The sequence below is a fragment of the Tursiops truncatus genome, chromosome 13 (assembly GCF_011762595.2).
Source record: "Tursiops truncatus isolate mTurTru1 chromosome 13, mTurTru1.mat.Y, whole genome shotgun sequence".
Classification (NCBI taxonomy): Eukaryota; Metazoa; Chordata; class Mammalia; order Artiodactyla; family Delphinidae; genus Tursiops; species Tursiops truncatus.
Window position 1 is genome coordinate 81596415 of NC_047046.1, and position 23148 is coordinate 81619562.

Sequence of the window (23148 nt, forward strand, 5' to 3'; positions counted from 1 at the left end):
TGGCAGAGAAGGAATCCAATTTATTTAGCGTTGAAATTAGAACAAAAGTGATTCCTGAGGACAACAGGGATGACACGTCATTCCGGAGCAAGATGTGGAGAGATGCAAAAAGTGAGGATAAAAACATTCTGGAAAAGCCAGTTAGGAGAAGTGCAGGTGCCCAGAGGTTACTGCAAAATTAATAAATTCCTGAAAGATCAGGCACGCATTCAGCCTCCACACAAAGTGGAATGAAAGAAGACCAGTGGAAAATTACAGCAGCATAAGAAATAATTACAAGGAGAAGCAGCGATCAGATTAAAAAGTGTGTAACAAGAAAATAACTTGAAATCTGAGGCAAATCATAAGGCGGACGTTTTATCAAGGAAAATTCTAACATGATAGGATGCTTTGTAGAAAATATACGTTTTGAATCCTGTAGTTTGACTGACGATTGAGGGCTTCTCATTATGAAATAGATGAGAATTTTTTTTTTTTTCTGGTGAGAGCTTTTAAAAGAGCAAAGCAACTACAGGTTCAGTGATAATTGAAATGACACCAAAGTAGTAGAAAGAGGACAGAGAAAATAAACCCTTTGTAGCTTATGGCACTTTTAATCTCAATCCATGAAAATTCACCATTATCAGTGTATGCTGTTGTCATTATGAGGCTGTCCTGTTCTTAGGTTCTTAGTTTTGATTCATTTCTTGATTGGCTAGAGGCAGTTTTTCAGTACTTTGTGAAAGGAATAATCTGTAGGCCATAATTTTAAAAACTCTTTAAATATAGTATATGTGGCCCTATTGTTTTATGGCAGTTACTGTAGAAGAAAAAATTAATAAAGAAAATTTTTTTTTCCTCTTTAGGTAACCTCTTTTCCCTATGCTGTGGATTTAAAACCCCCCCCCCAAAAAAAAACCTTGCCATTAAAATCACTGTATTGCATCAGTGATTTATTTACTGAATTATTTACTGTATTCATTTATTTATTTACTTGGTTGCGCTGGGTCTTAGTTGTGGCCGGCAGCCTCCTTTGTTGCGGCTTGCCAGCTCCTTAGTTGCAGCACGTGGGCTCCTTTGTTGTGGCAGGCGGGCTCCTTAGTTGTGGCATGTGAACTTTCAGTTGCGGCATGCATGTGGGATCCAGTTCCCTGCCCAGGGATCGAACCCGGGCCCCCTGCATTGGGAGCTCAGAGTTACCCACTTCACCCCCAGAGAAGTCCCTGGCGATCCTTTTTGACTAGTACTTGGGAAGCCCCTGGTTCTTCACATCTTCCCATTGCCTATTTATTTATTCTTTTCTTTGTATCATAAAGACCTTCTTACTCATCTCCCCCAAGTACAATCCCGGCTGCCTTTGTAGAGAACTTGCTCTGTGCTGGCACAGTGCTTTCTATACGTTCCCGTCTTATTTTATGTTTGTCACTCGTATTCCAGATTCCACTTTCTATAGCATCAGTCTAGCTGTGTACTATCTCCAATGTCAATTTTAATGTTTTTTTCCATTTTGAAATGTATCTGCAATTCTCCCTTATTCAACTGATCTTCTGTCCTGTTGGCTTTTTTCAATAAAGCCTATTTTTTCTTTTCCCCTTATAACTTTCTACTCCTATTTCATAAAGAGATTGCTTGAGTCTTTTTAAAACTTTTTATTTTTGAGGTGAAATATATATAATGTAATCATTTTAAAGTGCCAAGTAAGATAAGCTAGTTTATAAGAGGATTGTATTATGATTCTACTTCTAGAGTAACCACATTCATAGAGAAGAAAGAGAGAAGGGAGAGGTTCGGTGGGCGGGTGAAGGGGATGAGGAAGAGAGAATGGGGAGTTGCTGTTTTGTGGGTGCAGAGTTTCAGTTGGGGAAGATGACAAGTTCTGGAGATGGATGGTGGTGATAATTGCACAATAACGTGAACGTACTTAATCTCGAGTCTTTTTTTCAAATGCGAACGATGTATAGACATTCCTTCCCTTTTTGTGCTAAGTTATGTTTAGGGCTGTGCTCAGAATCTTTGGGATAATGTTCCCTTCCACCTTTCTGCGTTTTTGGTGGGTGTGAGCCCCACTGGTACGTAGTCCTCCCTACCTCTACTTTTCAGGTACTCAGCCTCACAGAGGAGGCCTGTGACCCACACAGACACGCCCTTCGGGGCTCTGGCCTCACTCGGTATGGACTTGGGCCCCCCTGGATCCCCTTTTCGAATCTAGAACCAGATGGAGGCTGAGATCTGCATTTCCTGGCCCAAACCCCAGCACCTACTGGGTTTTAACGAGTATAATTTTGGTAAACAAGGCAGTATGTTCTTCTAACCCTGTCTCCTCTGACACTGACAAATAGGTACTGACTACATAAAAATTTGAAATAAAAATACGCATTGCCACACACTTTTCCATCTTTACCATTTCTGCTGTGCTTTGGTGGCCCGGGCTGCGCTTTCCAGGATCAAATTTATGATGGCTGGTTCTTCTTTTTCTCTGATCCAGTTGTCCAGATGTTGCCATTTCTAATTAGATTGGTTTATAGGAAGAGAAGTATTGCTGGGAGGGAGGAAGGACAGTACGCTGGTTTTCTTAAACACTCCTCCCAGTGTTAAAGTTGTGGTTATATAGGAAACGTCTGAAAAAGCCAGGAGTTGAAAAAGGAGGGATTGGTCTTGGTTGGGTCTGTGGGCACTTGGGGGATCCTGTCCAAATAAAGGGGTACTTGCTGCTCAGCCCTACTCACAGTTGCCAGATCTTTTCTGTTTTTTCACCAAAAGACAAAAATCTAGATTTTGTGAAATCACCCAATTATTTAAATACCGAATAAGATTAAAATGAAACTATAAGCATACAAAATACTCTGTTTCCCCAAGTAAACCTGGTCCACAGGCTAAAAAGGATGGATGCCCAGGGTCTGGTTTACAGTCAGAGTGTGTCTGAACCAGGGGCCTTCGCTCGGAAAAGAGAGGCTACGATCACCTACTTCGGGAAGGTGAGTTTTTCTTAGCATCAGTGTGATGATCAGTGTCTTAATTTGTGACGGGATGCTGAATTTTATTTCCCACTAGCTCTTTAGCAGTTAAAAACAACAGAAATGTCAAATGTTTCTTTGTAAACTCATGAACAATTTCTTCACTTAGAGCCAGTAATCAGTATAAACTAGTTGATAAGAAATTTTAGATTTAAGTCAAATGAGACATTCTGAATTCTTTCAATATTCTTGTCTTTTCCCATAATGGATTTCATGTCTAAAGTGACTCAGATTCTGGCTTTGGCTGTGCACACCTGTGAATTTTCACCTAGTTGTGTGATTTTCTGCCTTATCAGTAAGTATTTAAGTCAAAGCAATCTAGATAACTTAGCGGACTTTTAATCTGTTTATCTCCTTACATAAACAAAATGGCCACGTATAGAATAGGATACCGTGTCTTGCTCCTGTGTTATTTTTAATGTGTTTCTGCTGTAAGTGGAAACGATGCTACTACGATCTCATTCCTGGTGAAATAATACGGATCTGCATCATCCTTTTTACAGGAATACGTACCAGAGTAGTTCATTCTGTTCCAGCTCTCAGGCACACGCTGGCTATTGTGTTAGTTTGATTGGGCTGCCATAACAGAATACCACAGGCTGGGAGGCTTAAACAACAGAAATTTATTTTCTCACAGTTCTGGAGGCTGGAAGTCCAAGATCAAGGTCCAGCAGGGTTGGTTTCTGGTGAGGACTCTCACCCTGACTTGCAGACGACTGCCTTCTAGCTGCCTCCTTACATGTCCTTTCCCCTGTGTGCAGGGCAGGATCTCTGGTGTCTTTTCCTCTTCCTATAAGGACACTGGTCCTATGGGATTAGCTCCCTCCCCATGACCTTATTTAATTATTATTTCTTCCTTAGTAAGAAATAATTCTTATTTCTTTCTTAACTATAGTCACATTGGGGGTTAAACTTCAACATGATTTTGGGGGACATAATTCAGTCAATAACAGCCACCTTGTAAATAGTTCTTTATCAGGGAAACACTCTTTTCTACAGTGTAGCGTAGAGTGGAAGGATGCAAACCTAAAAATATAAATTGTCTCCTGGGATCAAGTAAATGACTACATAAATAGCAGAGGTACTGAAACTAGATGCTCTTATGTTTCCTTCTTCATATTGGTAAGGGAGGCTTTTGAGTTTACTTAAAATGAAAATAAAACATTTAAAATGGCTTAAAGTGCATAATCATTGTGTATAATTAATGTAACATATAATTATATATGTATATATTATATATTAATTACATGTATATATTTGTCTATAAACTGTATAGTATATATGTAAATCTATAAAATGAGATAACATATTTCCAGCTATCTAATTCATATTCTGCAATTTAATTTTGCAGATTGCTTAACCCAAGAGGAGTAGTGATGTGTTTGCTTTTGAAGTAATTACAATATAGGAAGTGGCTTTTAATTGGGAGAGAAAAGCACATAGAATAAAATAAATTAAAAAGTTGATAGTGTACATTTTCCTATACTAGACGGAAGAGTCTTCCTTACCAGATGATAATTAGGCTGTGTCACAAAGCTTTAGTGGACAGTCTTTGGCAACGATGATCCTTTGTTTCCACGACCCAAACCCAAACTTCCTGCACGGTAGACTTTGCTAAGGAGAATGTTTTTCTCCAGGCGACTACTTAGTTAGCTCGCTTCTGTGTGTTCATGTATTACGCTGTGCCTCATTTAGCCTTTCTATGTGTAGGGTTTGGGGCTAGATATTGAGTTCTCAGATATGTCATCTCTACCAATTATGCAGAAAAGGTATCTGATTTTATCCTATTTGTAGGGTAATTTACCTGGCTCTGCTTGAGGTGATTCCTCATTACCGCACTCAGATAACTCAAGCTCTGTGATCAGAGCATCCCACTCAACCAGCAGACCCTCCACTGGTCCTGGAGCTGCCCATCCAACAGGGCCAAGGTCTACAGAAAGAGGGAAGCAGGGCCAGAGCACAGGTGTCCGTATACCTTGCCAGTCCTTCTAATGTTGCAGCCAGAACCCTTTCTTCACGTTGCCAACTAGGACGGAGAACGTGGGTGTCAGTCTGGTCTGGTCTCTATCTCAGAAAACAAGAATTATGGCTCAACAATCTACATTAAAATTAAATTCTATCATGATGATTTACCTAGTGGTCTTCCCTAAGATGTCAAGAAAGCCAGGCATCTGGCCAGTGGTGTCATCCGGATTTTACTGCCCTCCTGAGGGAGGTTTGTGTAACTTAGTACAAAATACATTTATCTCCTGGTCATAATAGCTTCTTCAGCAGACCTTGTAGTTTCTTCTTAAAAGACTCCCTTGTTAGACTTAATTTGGTCATACTATTTCTTCTACTAAAACTTTATTTTGACTTAGGTTTTTATGGAGAAAGAATTTCCACTTCGGGGAGGTAAACTAACAGAGAGAGAAAGGGAGATGAGGGTGAAAGCTTGGTGACAGAAGCACAGCAGAATGGTCTGTGGGTGACCCCGTGGGGACTGAGCCAGTGAAACCTTTGTGCAGGTGTAGGGTTCTGACTAGAAAGGTTTCTTCATAGACCCTGCCTTTACTTTTGAATCATGATTTGTTTTCTCAAGAAGGGAGACTCTTCTTCATGAAGTTCTGCTGACAAAGCTCCCATCGTTTTCCAGTGAGGCTGGGTGTTACTTATTTATGTGACTGCTGTCACAGCAGGTGTGGGGTGATCTGAGAAAACCCCACACAGCTTCCTGAGTTTATAGAAGAGCCCAGAAGTTTCCTGTGCGTTCATGTCAGAAAAGACCCTTTGGAGAGAAGCCGCATTTGGTGCAGGGTAAAGGAAGGACTGTTTCCGTGTTCTAAGTTCACAGTTGAAGCATATGTAAAGTTGAGTGAGTGGGTTTGTATATCTTTTTTTTTTAAGTATAAAAATTCACTCTCTCCCCTTTTCAGAGACCAATTAATGTATTTAATATTTCAGATGTAAAAGTTGCACTTAGATTACTGAAATTGTGACATAAATAAAGATGATAGTTCTTCCTTTCTCAACGTGTGGCAAAATAACTAGAGGCAGAACTTTCAGAGGCAGGTAGGCTTAGCGCGAGGGTTTTGTGCTAATACAGAGGGGACAGAGTCGCTCTGGATTGAATAGTCCCTGTGAGATGAGTGCTATGGAAATACGAAAAGGCCCAAACAGTATTTTCCTCCAAGGCTATAGCGTCTGGCAGCTGTTTCGTCTGATATTTTTTTTTCTTCCAATTACATTCTCTGTACAGACCTTTATTCTTTTTAAAGAAAAGGTATGTTTGTGGCTAAATGGCGCTATGCATAATAGAGGCCAGAAGGTGACCGCATGCAAGCTCTTTCATCTCAACTCATATGTCCCTGATACAGGAACTGGGCAATAGGTCCAGGGAGTGCATTTATATCGATGCTTATCCTGTAGAGCATGAGGCCAAACAGCATTGCTAAAGGGCGGTCAACACAGAAACAATACAAGGTTTCTTTAAACAACTCACCTCCTTCCTAGAAGTCTAAGCTTTAAGCGTTTTTCTCTTGTGACCTTGAGAGTTTCACCTTGTCTTGCATTATCCTTCTAGGATGTCACTTCAACCTTTCACGCATCTCCACCATGAAATAGTTCTCTACAGCCTTGCTGCTGTGGTCCTCCTTTGGGTTTGCTCTTACCCTGGGAAGGAGAAGGAATATCAGAAGTCTCCTGATGGAGTAAGAACCTGTTCCTCCTTTCCGATCGCTTCAGGTATTTCATTGCCGCATCAAGTACGTGTTTAGTGTGTTACTTGTCCTGAAACCACTAAATCCCTCTAGTTGGAAAAGTACTACCTAGAAAAATAGTTTGCTCATGGTGTTGGCTTATGTCGCAGCCCTGATAATACCATGCATTTGGGTTTTCATGGAGGAGAAGAGGAAGGAGCTTCAGTGCCTGTGTGCACATCACTACTTCTAAAAATCACAAATGGCTCTGGGCAAACAAAATAGACAAATCTTCTGCGGCTCTGGGGTGTGAGACTAGAACTCATTTTAGAAACAGAAGGTTCCAGATAGCAAAGTAAATGAAATCAGGGTGCTTAGCTACTCATTTGATATAAGTTATTATTTTCTCTGGGAAAGTTTATGAGTGGCTATTACATGTCTGTTCATACGCATAGAACAGGCTCACATATCTTCTTTGTGCAGACTTTTTTTTCAGCCTTGTAACATGTCCAGACTCTTACTGTCTTCACTCCATGATTACGTAGTGGGAACAAGAGGGACTTTTACGTTGAAAGTGCTCCTCAGGCACTTCTCCACGTTACGCAAAAGTTAGCAGCTTAGCAGCCGGTTTTCTGGGTTTTGGTGCAACCATTGTTTTTGGTGACTTTATCGGACTGCCATTTGTTGGGACCTCAAATGTGTGAAGCTGGTCACTGGGGCGGGGGAGTGGATCCCTTTACACTGGGAACCCTGCAGTCTTAAGGAGGGGTTAGGTACCAAAAGATCAACTGTTCTCTAAGATCAACCGGCAGAGCCATCAGAGTGGATTATGATAGTGTTGGCTGACATCTGGTGGCAGGAAAGGGGATGAAATCTCTTGAAATATAACTTCCTTGAGAAAAATGTGAGTCTAGGCTGGTGACCCATCCTCAAGAGTTCGAGGAGTGAAATCCACAACTGATGCTGGAAAGATTTCTCAATTCAGTCACCTTAGCACAGTGGTTCTGCTTATGAGAAACGCTAGCTGAGCACGAGAGTGTGAAATTAAACCAACTCCAGTTTCAGCATCCAACATGGGCCCTTCCACTGTGGCTTGTCCTGGACCTGGACCAGAAAGGGCATTCCGGCATCAGTAGAAAAGCATCATACATCACATGGTATAGGATCATGACAACCACTCTGTGTGGCAAAGAGACACCGTTGCAGCATTCAGCTCTTTAGGGACCAGACCTCTTTCCTCGTGTTTGGACACAGGACTGAGACCTCCTTGCACTGGATCTCAAGCAGTTTGTGTGAGGGGAGGAGGGCATCTTCTGAGGATGATGAGCCTTTCTTTTAGGGAGTAGGGATCAAGTGACGTATTTGCTTGGAAAAAAAGAGATAAAACCACAGTTAAACTTCCTTCGTGAAATATGACCTTCCAGTGTCATAGACTGTGATTCTTCATAAAGAGTGTTTTAAGTCAGGATATGTGAAAATGTGAAGGCATAATATTATCAGCTGTGAACCAATTCTTAAAAATCAGTATTTCCTGCTACTCTTCATCTTCTCCAGCCAGGCAGCCATGAATTCACTCTCTGTATGTTTACTGCCCCCTCAATGGTGGTTCCACAGAAACGTAAAGGGAAAGAAATGATCAGCATTTGAGTTTCCAAATAGACTTTTGTGGTAAATACTAGACGTAGTATCTCTGAGAGAAAATACTTTTTGAGACCCAAGGCGGGGAGTGGGTTTGGGAGAATAAAATGCAGTTGCAATTTACTCAGCGTTATACATTATGAGAAAAAATAGGTATATTAAAGATTATATTTACAAATCCTTACATTCCAGGGAATGAGCATTGGAAAGCTCAAAATTCAGGAACGAGTGGTGTTTCCTCTCTGCATTTTGGCTGTGGTATTTGTGTGACTAGGGTAGTGGAGGTTAGGGTTTAATTTGAAAGGAGGAGAGAGGGTAAATGGCATTACGAGGCAAATGCAGGAAAACTGACACTCCTCTCCTTTGTTTAAGCTGAGAAAGCGTCCTCGTGGATATAGAGAACAGGTTGGTGGGCGCCAGAAGTAGGGGCTGGGAGTGGACAAAAGGGGAGAAGGGGGTTAAAGTACAAACTTCCATCTGTAGAGTAAGTATGTCATGGGGATGTCAAGTACAGCATGGTGACTATAGTTAATACTACTGTATTGCATATTTGAAAGTTGCCGAGAGAGTAGACCTTAAAAGTTTTCATCACAAGAAAACATTTTGTAACTATGTGAGGTGATGGATGTTAACCAGACTTACTGAGGTGATCATTTTGCAGTATATACAAATATTAGGTCTTTATGTTGTATGCCTGAAACGAATATAATGTTGTATGTCAGTTATATCTAAATAAAAAAAGTATGCTTGGATTTGCAAACATGGCAAGCAACACACTGTGCCCCTGAGATTTCTGCACGAGAGTGTAAGACCTCTCTGACCTAGGAGAGGGAGAGAGAGTTTCAGTAGCGGTCCAGAGGGCTAGCTGCCTTTAAATGTGTCTGGCTGGACCGCTAATGATATAGAGGTTTGGGGCTGTCTCTGGCTCTGCCTCAGAATTACACGAAATGGTACCAGAAATGTAAGTGTTGCTCAAGAATTTTTTTCCTGTGTCATTTCAGCATTGTGGTTCAGCAAAGAATAGAAATCGAGGAATTTTATGTTTAGATAAAGAGAGTTGGGGAAAGATTCCTTAGTCTCCCATGACCAAGTTCAAGAGGGTAAGAAATGGCTGATAGAGACCCGGAGGTGGTCGTTAATTTCTGCTTAGAAATATGAGGAGTGTTTAGATGAAGAAAGGGAGACTGATGAGAATGTGAATATAAGAAGTCTAGCGAGATGGAATAAAATTGTGGATGTCTGAAGGGCGGGGGTCCAATATCTGATCATTCTCTCTGATGATGTCAAACCAGCGAATCCCCTCAAATCAGCTCATCACCACGAGGATTCAAGGGCGCGTCCACATTAGCTGTGAAGTGACAGTGTTCACATCCTGCTTCATAGCCTGACAATGTCACACCTGTTACAGTAGTGTTGAATTTGTGGATGCTATACAAACCCTCACACATTTATGTCAGCAAATTCTAATTCAAACTGATGAATGCTACAAGTGCTGAAATACATGTCCACTTGCAGTCAGGAACCCAAACTCAGGGGTATGTCCACGGAACAGTGAAGAAGGCAGAGGGTGTCTGCCAAGGCAGATGAGTAGAACTAGCCCGGATCATCAGATTCTATAGCTGGATGAAAGTTATTTGAGCAACTTGGCTTATCAAATGTGATGACTTTTCATATTTAGGATCCGGCCTGGCAGGAGTTATTCTCACGGTCAAGGATGTAGCAAAGCTAGCGTTCTGTGTTCTGGTGTAGACTTGCTATTGTGTTTCCGTACTTTCATGCCTTGTGAATGAATTCCCTCTTTGACATTATATACCTTGGACATTGGATTCAGTATTTATGTGAAGGACAGACCATTTCATTTAAGGTCTCAAAAATGGAAGACAGAAGAACAAAGATAATTCTTTAAAAGATTCACTGGTTATCAAGTTAAGAGCTGTCTTTGTTTGCAGGAGATGCTGACATGGTAGTAGGATCACAACCGTTTCAATGTTGCATTCATATTTCTGTCGTTTGACATTCACAGAATAACAATAGCATTGTCAAAAGAACAGTCCATCGGGAGAATCTTTGCTGTGTCAGCTGAAGCACTCTCCATAAACCGTGTGCAAAAGCAAAAATAGGGGCTTCCCTGGTGGTGCAGTGGTTGGGAGTCCGCTTGCCGATGCAGGGGACACGGGTTCGTGCCCCGGTCCAGGAAGATCCCACATGCCGCGGAGCGGCCGGGCCCGTGAGCCATGGCCGCTGGGCCTGCGCGTCCGGAGCCTGTGCTCTGCAACGGGAGAGGCCACAACAGTGAGAGGCCCGTGTACCGCAAAAAAAAAACAACAAAAATAACAAACAAAAAACCAAACAAAAATAAACGTGTAAGGAGTGTGTCTCCATCATTACATGATGACAGTCTGTCACGCTCAGGCCATGATTTCTTCTTGGCTGTTTTATTATATCTTGTGAAAACCTTCACTTTGAGGGCTAAATAAAAGCTTACCTGTTTTGGTCCCTCATTGTGAGTATACCTTACATTTGAGAATTAATTTCTCATTTAGGCTTCTGAGCATTAATATACTGCAGAGTTTAAACACAACGACTTGAGGCATTTCCAGTTAAAACAGAGCTTTTAGTATGATTCATGATGAACATTTTACATTTCCCTCTTTCTAAAGATGGAGGGCATTGTTATGTAAGTTGTAAGGAATATGTCTGCAAGAACAAAGCAACACGGTGTAAACAGTTCAGAACCATTCTGTGCAAAGCTCTTTTCTGTCTAGTGTATCCACACCTTAGCAGCATTTCCCTGGCTTTCCCCTGGCAAAATGTGAACTAGGATACCCTAGAGAGTTATAGGTTGGTAATCTTAATACTTGGTGTTCCCAAAATCCATTTGTAAGAAGTGAGAAGAAAGTGTATCCATCTAAGGGTTAGAAGAGCAGAATTCTGGGGCCAATTCCTCTACTCTTCAGCTGTGTGACCTTGTCTCAACAAGGCACAGAACTTCTTTGAATCCCAATTTTCCTCTTCTTTTAAATGGACAAACTGACATTTACTCAACATTCTTCCGAGTTGTGAAAATTGAAGATACTAGATGAGGTGGTGTTTGAAAACAGCCGTCTACAAAACTAATGAAGAGTTGAGACAATCTAGAAAACAGGGTGGATCGTTTTATTAAATCAACTGAATGTGTGGTCTCCACTGCCCACAGTGGACCCTCACCCTCACCCCCAGACTCATGCCTACAGTGCACATATTTCAGTCTAAGTTATCCCATCTCCACCCTTTCAGAGGTTGATGTTCTGGTGTTATCAGGAGTTATCGTAGTTCTCAAGATACATCAAATGGAGCCTAATTCCAAAATGACACAAGAGATTATCAGTCGTTACTAGTAATTGAAAGTCCATGGTTTTTACAGTTGTATCACATCCTTCCTGCAGTGAATGTTTTGTTATAACCAAGGTCTAATGGGTTTTGAAGGTGAGACTGATGAATTCGTATGTCTCTCGATCTACCTTTTTGATGGAATTCTCTCAAATCTGTACATTGGAGCACAGCATTGGTTTGAATGTGAATACTTATTCTTGTAGCATTCTTTTTAATTAAAGGTGGCTTTTTGGGCTGTAGTTTTGTTTTGTTTTCCCGGAGTCTCTCAACAAAACCTTTTACAGTTTTTCCTTTTCTTTGTTCAGTAAGCAAGTCTTTACCTGACAGAAGGAAATAGCTGGAGATAGACCTTCACAAAACCCCCAGTGATGTTCCCTTGACGTATGCTGTCCCAGTTTTGTAAATTAGAAATCTGGTCATCTCAGCTCAGTCTCTGAGCAGTGCCAGCTGTCTTCTCTTTCTATCACTGTGAAGATGCTTTGAAGCTGCTCCTCTATTGTGTTGGCAACATTAGCACAGGAAGATTTGAAGACTGTAATAGCTGGAAAAGGTTACACAGCTTCAGATAATTGACTATGGCAATATAAAATATTGCCTGCTCTGTTTTGTAACAAAGTAGGTATTGCTTTCTTTTGGATTTGAAGGGAAGCAAAGTAAAGCAGAATTGCCTTTTCTATTAAGTTTCCAGGTTAAAAGCTGCAAATCTGTGTTGTAAAGTGTGTCTTTCCTGGCTGCATACAGTAAATTACCATCCCATCCTGCTGTATGGACAATATGTTTCCAGCTTAATGAATCAGATGCTTTGTATTTTCTCCAGCTACTTAGTGTAGGGCAAAATGGGCTCATAAAAGAGGAACAGCCTTGAGGGACATCAGTCATTTTAGTTGATTCGCCTTCAAATAATTGTCAGGTGAAATAATGATGATGTGTTTTTTTTGACGTCGAGAAATAAAAGGCAAATATTTTCCTTTTTTTTCTTACTATGAATAAAAATTCAAAATGAATCATAAGTAGCCAGAAATGGCTTCGCACTGTGGTAGTAATTGTTAGTCCCAGGCTGAACCGACCCAGAGATCTCTGGTCTGAGGAAGTCGATTTTTAATGAAAAAAACAAAAAGTTCTTTGTTTCCATTACTATTGCATTATTTGAAGTCAAAGGGCAGGTTCGACCTAATCCTACGTTTAGTTTGTGTGGTTTCAGGTTTATTTACTTGGTGAGTCTGATAGGCATTTAGGAAAACGTGGGCGATAATACCAGATTAATTCTTTCCATATTCATGACGCTCCCTTTAAAAATGAATGTGACAAGACACCCTTAAACAACAGAGCCATATGGGAACTCCTCCGAGAAGCTCTTAAGAATTCAAACACTATTCAAGCAATTTTCACAAGACAAAACCACTATGGAGCACTTACGAAACAGGTATCGAGGCAAGATAAAAATCCCCCTATATTTATATGTTAAACCAAGAATCACAAAATCAGATTCATTCTAAGGCAGGAGATAAATACCATTCTAATGGCTACAGAAGGAAAGAACAATGAAGAAACTATTTTCCAGGTGTTCTAGAGGTAATAGAAATAAACCTCTAAAGAGAAGCGTAAAATATTTATTGAGGAGGACACTGCACGCTCTAGAATTACACGGGGCTGCTGACAGTGATTTAAATGTTCTGAGGCTGCATAGAGAGATGCTGAGGTTTTAATGTACAAGATACTGATTCCATGATGAATCGCAACAGTTTGCTTCCTGCAACATGGGGAGAAGTGAAAGTAATGCACACACGTTTGTAGGTTACATTGTACACAAAATGGCGCAGGTGATGAGATAAATGAATGATGAGTTTCCTTCTCCCATTCATAAACGTGAGAGTTGCATAATGAATCTGTTTGAAGCCAGGAAGTCTAGCTATAGCATACAATTATTAAAGATGTCAGTGAAATACTCAGATTTTCATTTCAACCTGAAGATTGGCCAAACCAAAGATTTATTTGGTTTTCATTTAAAATCTCCATGTGCAACGCTACCCATTAGGATTGCTTTTTTCCCCTAGTGTCAGCATTCAAGTGTGTCATATAGAGGACCCTTAAGCAAATCAGAGGAAAGTAGGGGAAAATTGCACATTTTGAAATGATTTGATGGTATTTATGATTTCAAAGCTCCTGTGTAGGTGGCTGCTACATAGATTATATTAAATTTCAGTTACTCCTCTGATTGTGATCAACACCTTTTATTTTCTTTATTGTTTAACATCAAGCTTTAACGTTGACTATAGTTAACCCTAAATAAGAAACACATGGTTAAGAAGGGCAACCAGCACAGAATCAGTGGCAGGATGAGTAGATGTAAATGAGGACCTGGGTGTGAGGGAAGGAGAGCGAAGACCAGTTAAAAGTGGCTGAATCAACTTTCCTACCTATGTCTGTCCAGCCTGCTCTGTCCTGCGTGCTCGAGGGTCCATCACATTCTCCACTGACCACCCTGTCCTGAGCTTTTCACATCCTCACAAGAGCAAACCCCCCAAAGGTACACCTACCCCAGTCCTGTTTCTGTGAGTTCTCTTCAGAGTTCATGGAAACGTAATGGAGTCAGGTGCCAAAGGGAGCTTCAAAGCTAAGTCAAAAAATAAGACCCCAACAGAAAGTTCTTCGTAATACTATTGTCTCTTGTAAAACTTCTCCTTAATGGATGTTGAAAAGGTGAAGCACAGTTCAGAAGTGAGGGAGTTCATGGTTAATGGATTTTGGATGACATTGCATCTCGGGGCATTGGTCTCCTTGCATTTCCTTATATAAGAATATCTTGACATATTTTACAGGTTATAGAGTATACTTGTATACAAATATGTTTTAGCCAAATCATTTGTGAGTTATAACGTATGAAGCACCTAGTCTACTGCATACTTGCAAGTATATCGCATAGCAAATGATGGGACAATGTCATGCTAATTTTTAAGAATGAAAACAATGTGACTTTTTCTTTTTTTTTTTTTGCAATTTACCTACTAGGAATGGTAGAGTGCTTTAGGAAAGATGATTTATTTAATAATGAACCTAGTCTAAAATTTAAAAGATTGAAGTCATCAAATACATTTAAGCTGTTTCAAATTGAAATGTAATATTTATCACAGGGAAAAATATTAGAGAAAGGATAATGTGTATTAAAAACATTTCTTTTTTTTTGGCTATGCCGCACAGCTTGTGGGATCTTGGTTCCCCAACCAGCTATTGAACCCATGCCCTTGGCAGTGAAAGTGCTGAGTCCTAACCAGTGGAACACCAGGGAATTCCCTAAAAACATTTTTGGTAATAAAACTTCCAAACCTCTCTAAAATTAGAGATGATCTTATGGTGAACCACTAAATCCCATCATTCAGCTTCAGTGATGGTCAACATATGATCAGTCCTGTTTCATCTAAATTCTCAAATACTTTCTTCCATCAGGGGATTGTTTTGAGGCAGATACCAGACATGATAGCAGTTCTTTCATAAATACTTCACTATGCATCTCTAAAAGGAAAGTTCTTCTTCTAAAGTGTGAAACTACTGTTATCACAACTAAAAATTAGCAATGATTCCCTAATGTTATGAAACAGTTGGTCAGCTTCATATTTTCCCCCATTGCTTTACATGTCTCTTTTTAAGTTTGTTTGTTTGAATCAGGAGCAAACAAGTTCACACCTAGGGAAGTCCATGTTCTTTTATAACAATTAATTCTTAGAAAAAAATATGCCTTTTGGAGCCTAGAAACTCACTTCTACAGATGCATCTGATGGTTCCACGTTATCTTGATAGATTTGGTTATCTTTCTTGAAAATGTAATCCTCCTTTTAGGTGTTTTCCTCTGAAGAATCCTTCAGACTAAGGAACCTTTTGAGGCACTGTCTTTCTTTTGTGAATCCTACAAAAGAAATGAAACTCTCTAAAGTAAGTGGTGACCCAGGAGTCCGATGACATTTAATTTGGGCACTTAACGTTTACGTGGTGGCCACAGCTACCGTGAATCTAAAGTGTGTTCTTTTATCTGTTTTATCTTGTCAAAAACTTCATGACTTTGACCTTTTCTTGCACAATCTATACATATACAGTAGAAAATTTAAAAGTATTTTTGGCAATCAAGATTTTCTTCTGATCCCTGTGTGAAAAAAGAAACACTTATGATCTTGAAAAAAGCATATGTTAACTTCCTTTGAATTCTTTAGATCAGCTAAAAGATGAATTTGCCATTTTAAGAATATAATATTGCAGAGATCTGTCTTCAAAGTGAACCCAGGCAGGAATACTTTTTTATTTAGGGGATTTATATTTTTTAAAGGAAACAGCAACTAAATTTGAAAACCAGTATGTACCCAATGCGTCAGGCTTTTCAAAGAACCATGTCTCAAAAAATAGAGCTCTTGATTCCTTAAAATGATCTCTGAAGTCCCATCTTGAAATACATAAGTCAACAAATTGAATTTTAATGGAAAATCAAGGGTGTTTTTCAAAGGACGGTTGAATGCCGATATGAAAAATGCAAAGACAGAGAATCATCAGCTTGTTATAATGGCATTGACTTGACACTAACATTTTATATTTAAGTAAGAAAGGGTGTGACATCAAGGACAAATGAGGAAAGCAGCTTGGAACTGGCACAGCCCACCTTTGCCCTCCTCCGTGGACTTTCTCATCAGCCCACTGAACCACCTGCCTGAGCACTAACAGCCAAAACCATAATCACACGTTCTGCATCCGTGTCATTTCAGTAGAGCTGTAGGTGCCTCTTTATCATTATATGTTTATCTTTTGATTATAAAATAATGAAATAGAAGATGAGGCCACCATGTTGTTCTAGAACTCCTCCCATCACTTAATAATATAATACTCAAAATGTAAAAGGACATGGACTTCATGTACAGTAAATCTTTTGCAAACTAATGCTGTAAGATTGTTATATTATTATTCCCATGTCCTCGTGGAGGACCTGAGACGGTGGGTCTGGACGAGCTGCTGGTGTTGCAGGCAGTGGCAGGCGTCTTCCTCAGGTCTGGGTATTAGCTACGAGTCACGTGTGTGTTCCCCTCACTGTGCCGAGAATTCTACTAATCCACAAGAAAAAGGGCAAATTTAAAATGCAGAAGTGCAATTTCAGACTACTCAGGGCTTCCCTTTGAGTGAGAAAAACTGAAGAAATCAGTCAACATGCAGGAGAAAATTGAGAGTAATTGCTAAAGTGCCAGACAGTTAAAATGGCAAATCTCTTTTAGAGTGTGATAAGGGACTTACACTTATCGTTATTCCTCTACATTTCAGTCTCCCGTATGTTCTGTCAGTGGGGAAAAAGGGTAGTTACTGTGGCTGTTTGCTGTTTCCTACATCGAGTAATTACAAAGAATATATAGTCATTGAGAAAGATATTTTCCAGCTAAGGCTATGCCAAGGTGTCATAATGAAAAAAGGACATTATTAACTCTTAAATTGAAATGAATGTAGATAATTGTGTAATGTGTCACGTATGCCTTAATTTTGATTGTGTATATATTTCATTCATGACCCATTGGAGATATTTAGGTCCTCTGTGTATAGAGAGGACGAAAAAGAGAAACACTACCTGTCTTTTTAAAAAATATATATTTATTTATTTTTAAATTTATTTTTTTACAATATGTCCTTGTTGGTTATCTATTTTAAATATAGCAGTGTGTACCTGTCGATCCCAGACTCCCAATCTATCCCTGTCCCCCACCCTTCCCCCCCGGTAACCATAAGTTCATTGTCTAAGTCTTCAGTCTGTTTCTGTTTTGTAAATAAATTCATTTGAATCACTTTTTTAAAACCCACAATCTACTCCTTTAGTTGCTGGCTTGGTTTCATCTACACCATGGCCTGGAATCTTTACTTTCCGGTTCCCCGGATAGTTTTGCTGGGGACTGTGTGTGTCTTATATAAAGACTTTAAAAGTTCCCTGAATTTGGGGTGGGATGGAGTAATGATTTCATTTAATACATTGAAATAGTTCCCATCTGGAATTGTTATAATTGTTATTGAAATAAATTATCTTTATATTCTTGCTTCAATAACACATGGTGTTGCTCGATACAAACTAAAAAAAGTTGAGATTGTGTGTGAAAGCTTCATCGTCGTGGAAGTATCAACCCTCTCAGTAGGGTTTTATGTGGAAATTTCACTCGTTTTCTAATCCTGTTTGTTTCCATGAATGATTCTGTTTGGAGCCCTCTGTACTCTGTAGGGTCAGCTTATGAGTTTGCCTCCCTGCCTGGGGTATTCTTGTGGGTTACGTTGGTCTGATAAGCAGGAATGTTCCAGAAGAGCCACCAGAGGTGGGTCGCCCCAGTCTGTGCCCAGAGTGAGGGAGGGGAGATCAAGGCTGTGCATTTCATTCTGCTCCTGGGACACTTCTGTAAGGATTTCATTGCTAAAGGAGGGGGTTGAACTCAATGAATTCTCTGATTACACATTCAACTTACACATTTTCGACGTGAGCCCTTCTTCCATTTTTAGCCATAATTTCTTTATTTCATTTCAATAAACGGTTACTTCAGTTAGTCTGCAACTTAAAAAAAGAACACATTTGAAATGCTTTTTAATTTGTACCGCTGTGTACTGACCTTTCTTGGTGTGTATTTACCATATTGAAACTGCTGTTATTTAGGTACCTTTCTACTATTAATTTTTTTCTACATCTTATTGCTTTTCTTTATTGTATTTTCTTTATTTTTTTTAGAAAAAAGGAGTGGATTTTAATTTATTATTTATTTTGCAGGAAGAGCATTTGTTTATTTATCTATTTATTTTTTCTTATTAGTCTTTCATTTTATACACATCAGTGTATACATGTCAACCTCAATCTCCCAATTCATCACACCACCACCACCACCCCCTGCCGCTTCCCCCCTTGGTGTCCATACGTTTTTTTCTCTACTTCTGTGTCTCAATTTCTGCTCTGCAAACCAGTTCATCTGTACCATTTTCTAGGTTCCACATATATGTGTTAATATACGATATTTGTTTTTCTCTTTCTGACTTACTTCACTCTGTATGACAGTCTCTAGATGCATCCACATCTCTACAAATGACCCAACTTCGTTCCTTTTTATGGCTGAGTAATAGTCCATTGCATATATGTACCACATCTTCTTTATCCATTTGTCTGTTGATGGACACTTAGGTTGCTTCCATGACCTGGCTATTGTAAATAGTGTTGCAATGAACATTGAGGTGCATGTGTCTTTTTGAATTATGGTTTTCTCTAGGTATATGCCCAGTAGTGGGATTGCTGGGCCATATGGTAATTCTATTTTTAGTTTTTTAAGGAACCTCCATACTGCTCTCCATAGTGGCTGTATCAATTTACATTCCCACCAACAGTGCAAGAGGGTTCCCTTTTCTCCACACCCTCTCTAGCATTTGATGTTTGTACATTTTCTGATGATGCCCATTCTAACTGGTGTGAGGTGATACTTCATTGTAGTTTTGATTTGCATTTCTCTAATAATTAGTGATGTTGAGAAGCTTTTCATGTGCTTCTTGGCCATCTGTATGTCTTCTTTGGAGAAATGTCTATTTAGGTCTTCTGCCCATTTTTGGCTTGGGTTGTCTGTTTTTTTAATATTGAGCTGCATGAACTGTTTATATATTTTGGAGATTAATCCTTTATCCGATGATTCACCTGCAAATATTTTCTCCCATTCTGAGGGTTGTCTTTTGGTCTTGTTTATGGTTTCCTTTGCTGTGCAAAAGTTTTTAAGTTTCATTAGGTCCTGTTTGTTTATTTTTGTTTTTATTTCCATTACTCTATGAGGTGGATCAAAAAAGATCTTGCTGTCATTTATGTCAAAGAGTGTTCTTCCTATGTTTTCCTCGAAGAGTTTTATAGTGTCTCGTCTTACATTTAGGTCTTGAATCCATTTTGAGTTTATTTTTGTGTATGGTGTTAGGGAATATTCTAATTTCATTCTTTTCCATGTAGCTGTCCAGTTTTCCCAACACCACTTATTGAAGGGACTGTCTTTTCTCCATTGTATCTCCTTGCCTCCTTTGTCATAGATTAGTTGACCATAGGTGCGTGGGTCTATCTCTGGGCTTTCTATCCTGTTCCATCGATATATATTGCTGTTTTTGTGCCAGTACCATATTGTCTTGATTACTATAGCTTTGTAGTATAGTCTGAAGTCAGGGAATCTGATTACTCCAGCTCCGTTTTTTTCTCTCAAGACTGCTTTGGCAGTCTATGTTGACTAATAGTGGTGAGAGTGGACATCCTTGTCTTGGTCCTGATCTTAGAGGAAATGCTTTCAGTTTTTCACTATTGAGAATGATGTTTGCTGTGGCTTTGTCATATATGGCCTTTATTATGTTGAAGTAGGTTCCCTCTATGCCCAGTTTCTGGAGAGTTTTTATCATAAATGGGTGTTGAATTTTGTCAAAAGCTTGTTCTGCATCTATTGAGATGATCATATGGTTGTTCTTCAGTTTGTTAATATGGTGTATCACATTGATTGATTTGCGTATATTGAAGAATCCTTGCATCTCTGGGATAAATCCCACTTGATCATGGTGTATGATCCTTTTAATGTGTTGTTGGATTCTGTTAGCTAGTATTTTGTTGAGGAATTTTGCATCTATATTCATCAGTGATATTGGTCTGTAATTTTCTTTTTTTGTAGTATCTTTGTCTGGTTTGGGTATCAGGGTGATGGTGGCCTCGTAGAATGAGTTTGGGAGTGTTCTTTCGTCTGCAGTTTTTTGGAAGAGTTTGAGAAGGATGGGTGTTAGCTCTTCTCTAAATGTTTGATAGAATTCACCTGTGAAGCCATCTGGTCCTGGACTTTTGTTTGCTGGAAGATTTTTAATCACAGTTTCAATTTCATTACTTGTGATTTGTCTGTTCATATTTTCTATTTCTTCTTGGTTCAGTCATGGAAGGTTAGACCTTTCTAAGAATTTGGCCATTTCTTTCAGGTTATTCATTTTATTGGCATAGAGCTGCTTGTAGTAGTCTCTTAGGATGCCTTGTATTCCTGCCCTGTCCGTTGTAACTTCTCCATTTTCATTTCTAATTTTATTGATTTGAGTCCTCTCCCTCTTTTTCTTGATGAGTCTGGCTAAAGGTTTATATTTTATCTTCTCAAAGAACCAGCTTTTAGTTTTATTGATCTTTGCTGTTGTTTTCTTTGTTTCTATTTCATTTATTTCTGCTCTTATCTTTATGATTTCTTTCCTTCTGCTAACTTTAGGTTTTTCTTGTTCTTCTTTCTCTAGTTCCTTTAGGTTTAAGGTTAGATTGTTTATTTGAGATTTTTCTTGTTTCTTGAAATAGGCTTGTATAGCTATAAACTTACCTCTTAGAACTGCTTTCCGGCATCCCATGCATTTTGGATCGTTGTGTTTTCATTGTCATTTGTCTCTAGGTATTTTTTGATTTCCTTTTTGATTTCTTCAGTGATCTCTTGGTTATTTAGTAACGTATTGTTTAGCCTCCACGTGTTTGTGTTTTTTCCCTTTTTTTTTTCCTGTAATTGATTTCTAATCTCATAGCATTGTGGTCAGAAATGATGCTTGAGGGACTTCCCTGGTGGCGCAGTGGTTGAGAGTCCACCTGCCGATGCAGGTGACACAGGTTTTTGCCCCGGTCCGGGAAGATCCCACATGCCACAGAGCAGCTTGGCCGCTGAGCCATGGCTGCTGAGCCTGCGTGTCCAGAGCGTGTGCTCCGCAACAGGAGAGGCCACAACAGTGAGAGGCCCGCATACACCAAAAAAAAAAAAAAAACAAGAAATGATGCTTGATATTATTTCAATTTTCTTAAATTTACTGAGGCTTGATTTGTGACTCAAGATGTGATCTATCCTGTTGAATGTTCTGTGTGCACTTGAGAAGAAAGGGTAATCTGCTGTTTTTGGATGGACTGTCCTACAAATATCAGTTAAATCTATCTGGTCTGTTGTGTCATTTAAAGCTTGTGTTTCCTTATTAATTTTCTCTTTGGATAATCTGTCCATTTTTGTAAGTGAGGTGTTAAAGTCCCCCACTATTATTGTGTTACTGTTGATTTCCTCTTTTAGAGCTGTTAGCAGTTGCCTTATGTATTGAGGTGCTCCTATGTTGAGTGCCTATATATTTATATTTGTTATATCTTCTTCTTGGATTGATCCCTTGATCATTATGTAGTGTCCTTCCTTGTCTCTTGTAACATTCTTTATTTTAAAGTCTATTTTATCTGATATGAGTATTGCTTCTCCAGCTTTCTTTTTATTTCCATTTGCATGGAGTATCTTTTTCCATCCCCTCACTTTCAGTCTGTATGTGTCCCTAAGTCTGATGTAGGTTTATTGTAGACAGCATATATGTGGGTCTTGTTTTTGTATCCATTCAGCAAGCCTGTGTCTTTTGGTTGGAACATTTAATCCACTCACATTTAAGGTAATTATCGATATGTATGTTCCTATGACCATTTTCTTAATTGTTTTAGGTTTGTTTTTGTAGGTCCTTTTCTTCTCTTGTGTTTCCCACTTAGAGAAGTTCCTTTAGCATTTGTTGTAGAGCTGGTTTGGTGGTGCTGCATTCTCTTAGCTTTTGCTTGTCTGTAAAGCTTTTGATTTCTCCATCGAATCTGAATGAGATCCTTGCCGGGTAGAGTAATCTTGGTTGTAGGTTCTTCCCTTTCATCACTTTAAATATGTCCTGCCACTCCCTTCTGGCTTGTAGAGTTTCTGCTGAGAAATCAGCTGTTAACCTTATGGGAGTTCCCTTGTATGTTATTTGTTGTTTTCCCCTTGTTGCTTTCAATAATTTTTCTTTGTCTTTAGTTTTTGCCAGTTTGATTACTGTGTGTCTTGGCATGTTTCTTCTTGGGTTTATCCTGTATGGGACTCTCTGCACTTCCTGGACTTGGGTGGCTATTTCCTTTCCCATGTTAGGGAAGTTTTCGACTATAATCTCTTCAAATATTTTCTCGTGTCCTTTCTCTCTCTCTTCTCCTTCTGGGACCCCTATAATGCAAATGTTGTTGCATTTAATGTGGTCCCAGAGGTCTCTTAAGCTGTCCTCATTTCTTTTCATTCTTTTTTCTTTATTCTGTGCCACAGCAATGCATTCCATGATTCTGTCTTCCAGGTCACTTATCCATTCTTCTGCCTCAGTTATTCTGCTATTGATTCCTTCTAGTGTAGTTTTCATTTCACTTATTGTATTGTTCATTATCTGTTTGTTTGTTCTTTAATTCTTCTAGATCATTGTTAAACATTTCTTGCATCTTCTCGATCTTTGCCTCTATTCTTTTTCGAGGTCCTGGATCATCTTCACTATCATTATTCTGAATCCTTTTTCTGGAAGATTGCCTATCTCCATTTCATTTAGTTGTTTTTCTGGGGTTTTATCTTGTTCCTTCATCTGGTACATAGCCCTCTGCCTTTTCATCTTGTCTGTCTTTCTGTGAATGTGGTTTTTGTTCCATAGGCTACAGGATT

General features: G+C 39.3%; 1 long non-coding RNA gene across 1 annotated transcript in view; it reads left to right on the top strand.

Moving 5' to 3' along the window:
• The first annotated feature begins 6651 nt into the window (after positions 1–6651).
• LOC141276272 (uncharacterized) overlaps positions 6652–23148 on the top strand; it is a 148365-nt gene continuing 131868 nt past the window's right edge. The window contains exon 1 of the long non-coding RNA XR_012325544.1: positions 6652–6716. This is a non-coding gene — a long non-coding RNA (uncharacterized lncRNA). The remainder of the gene's footprint in view (positions 6717–23148) is intronic.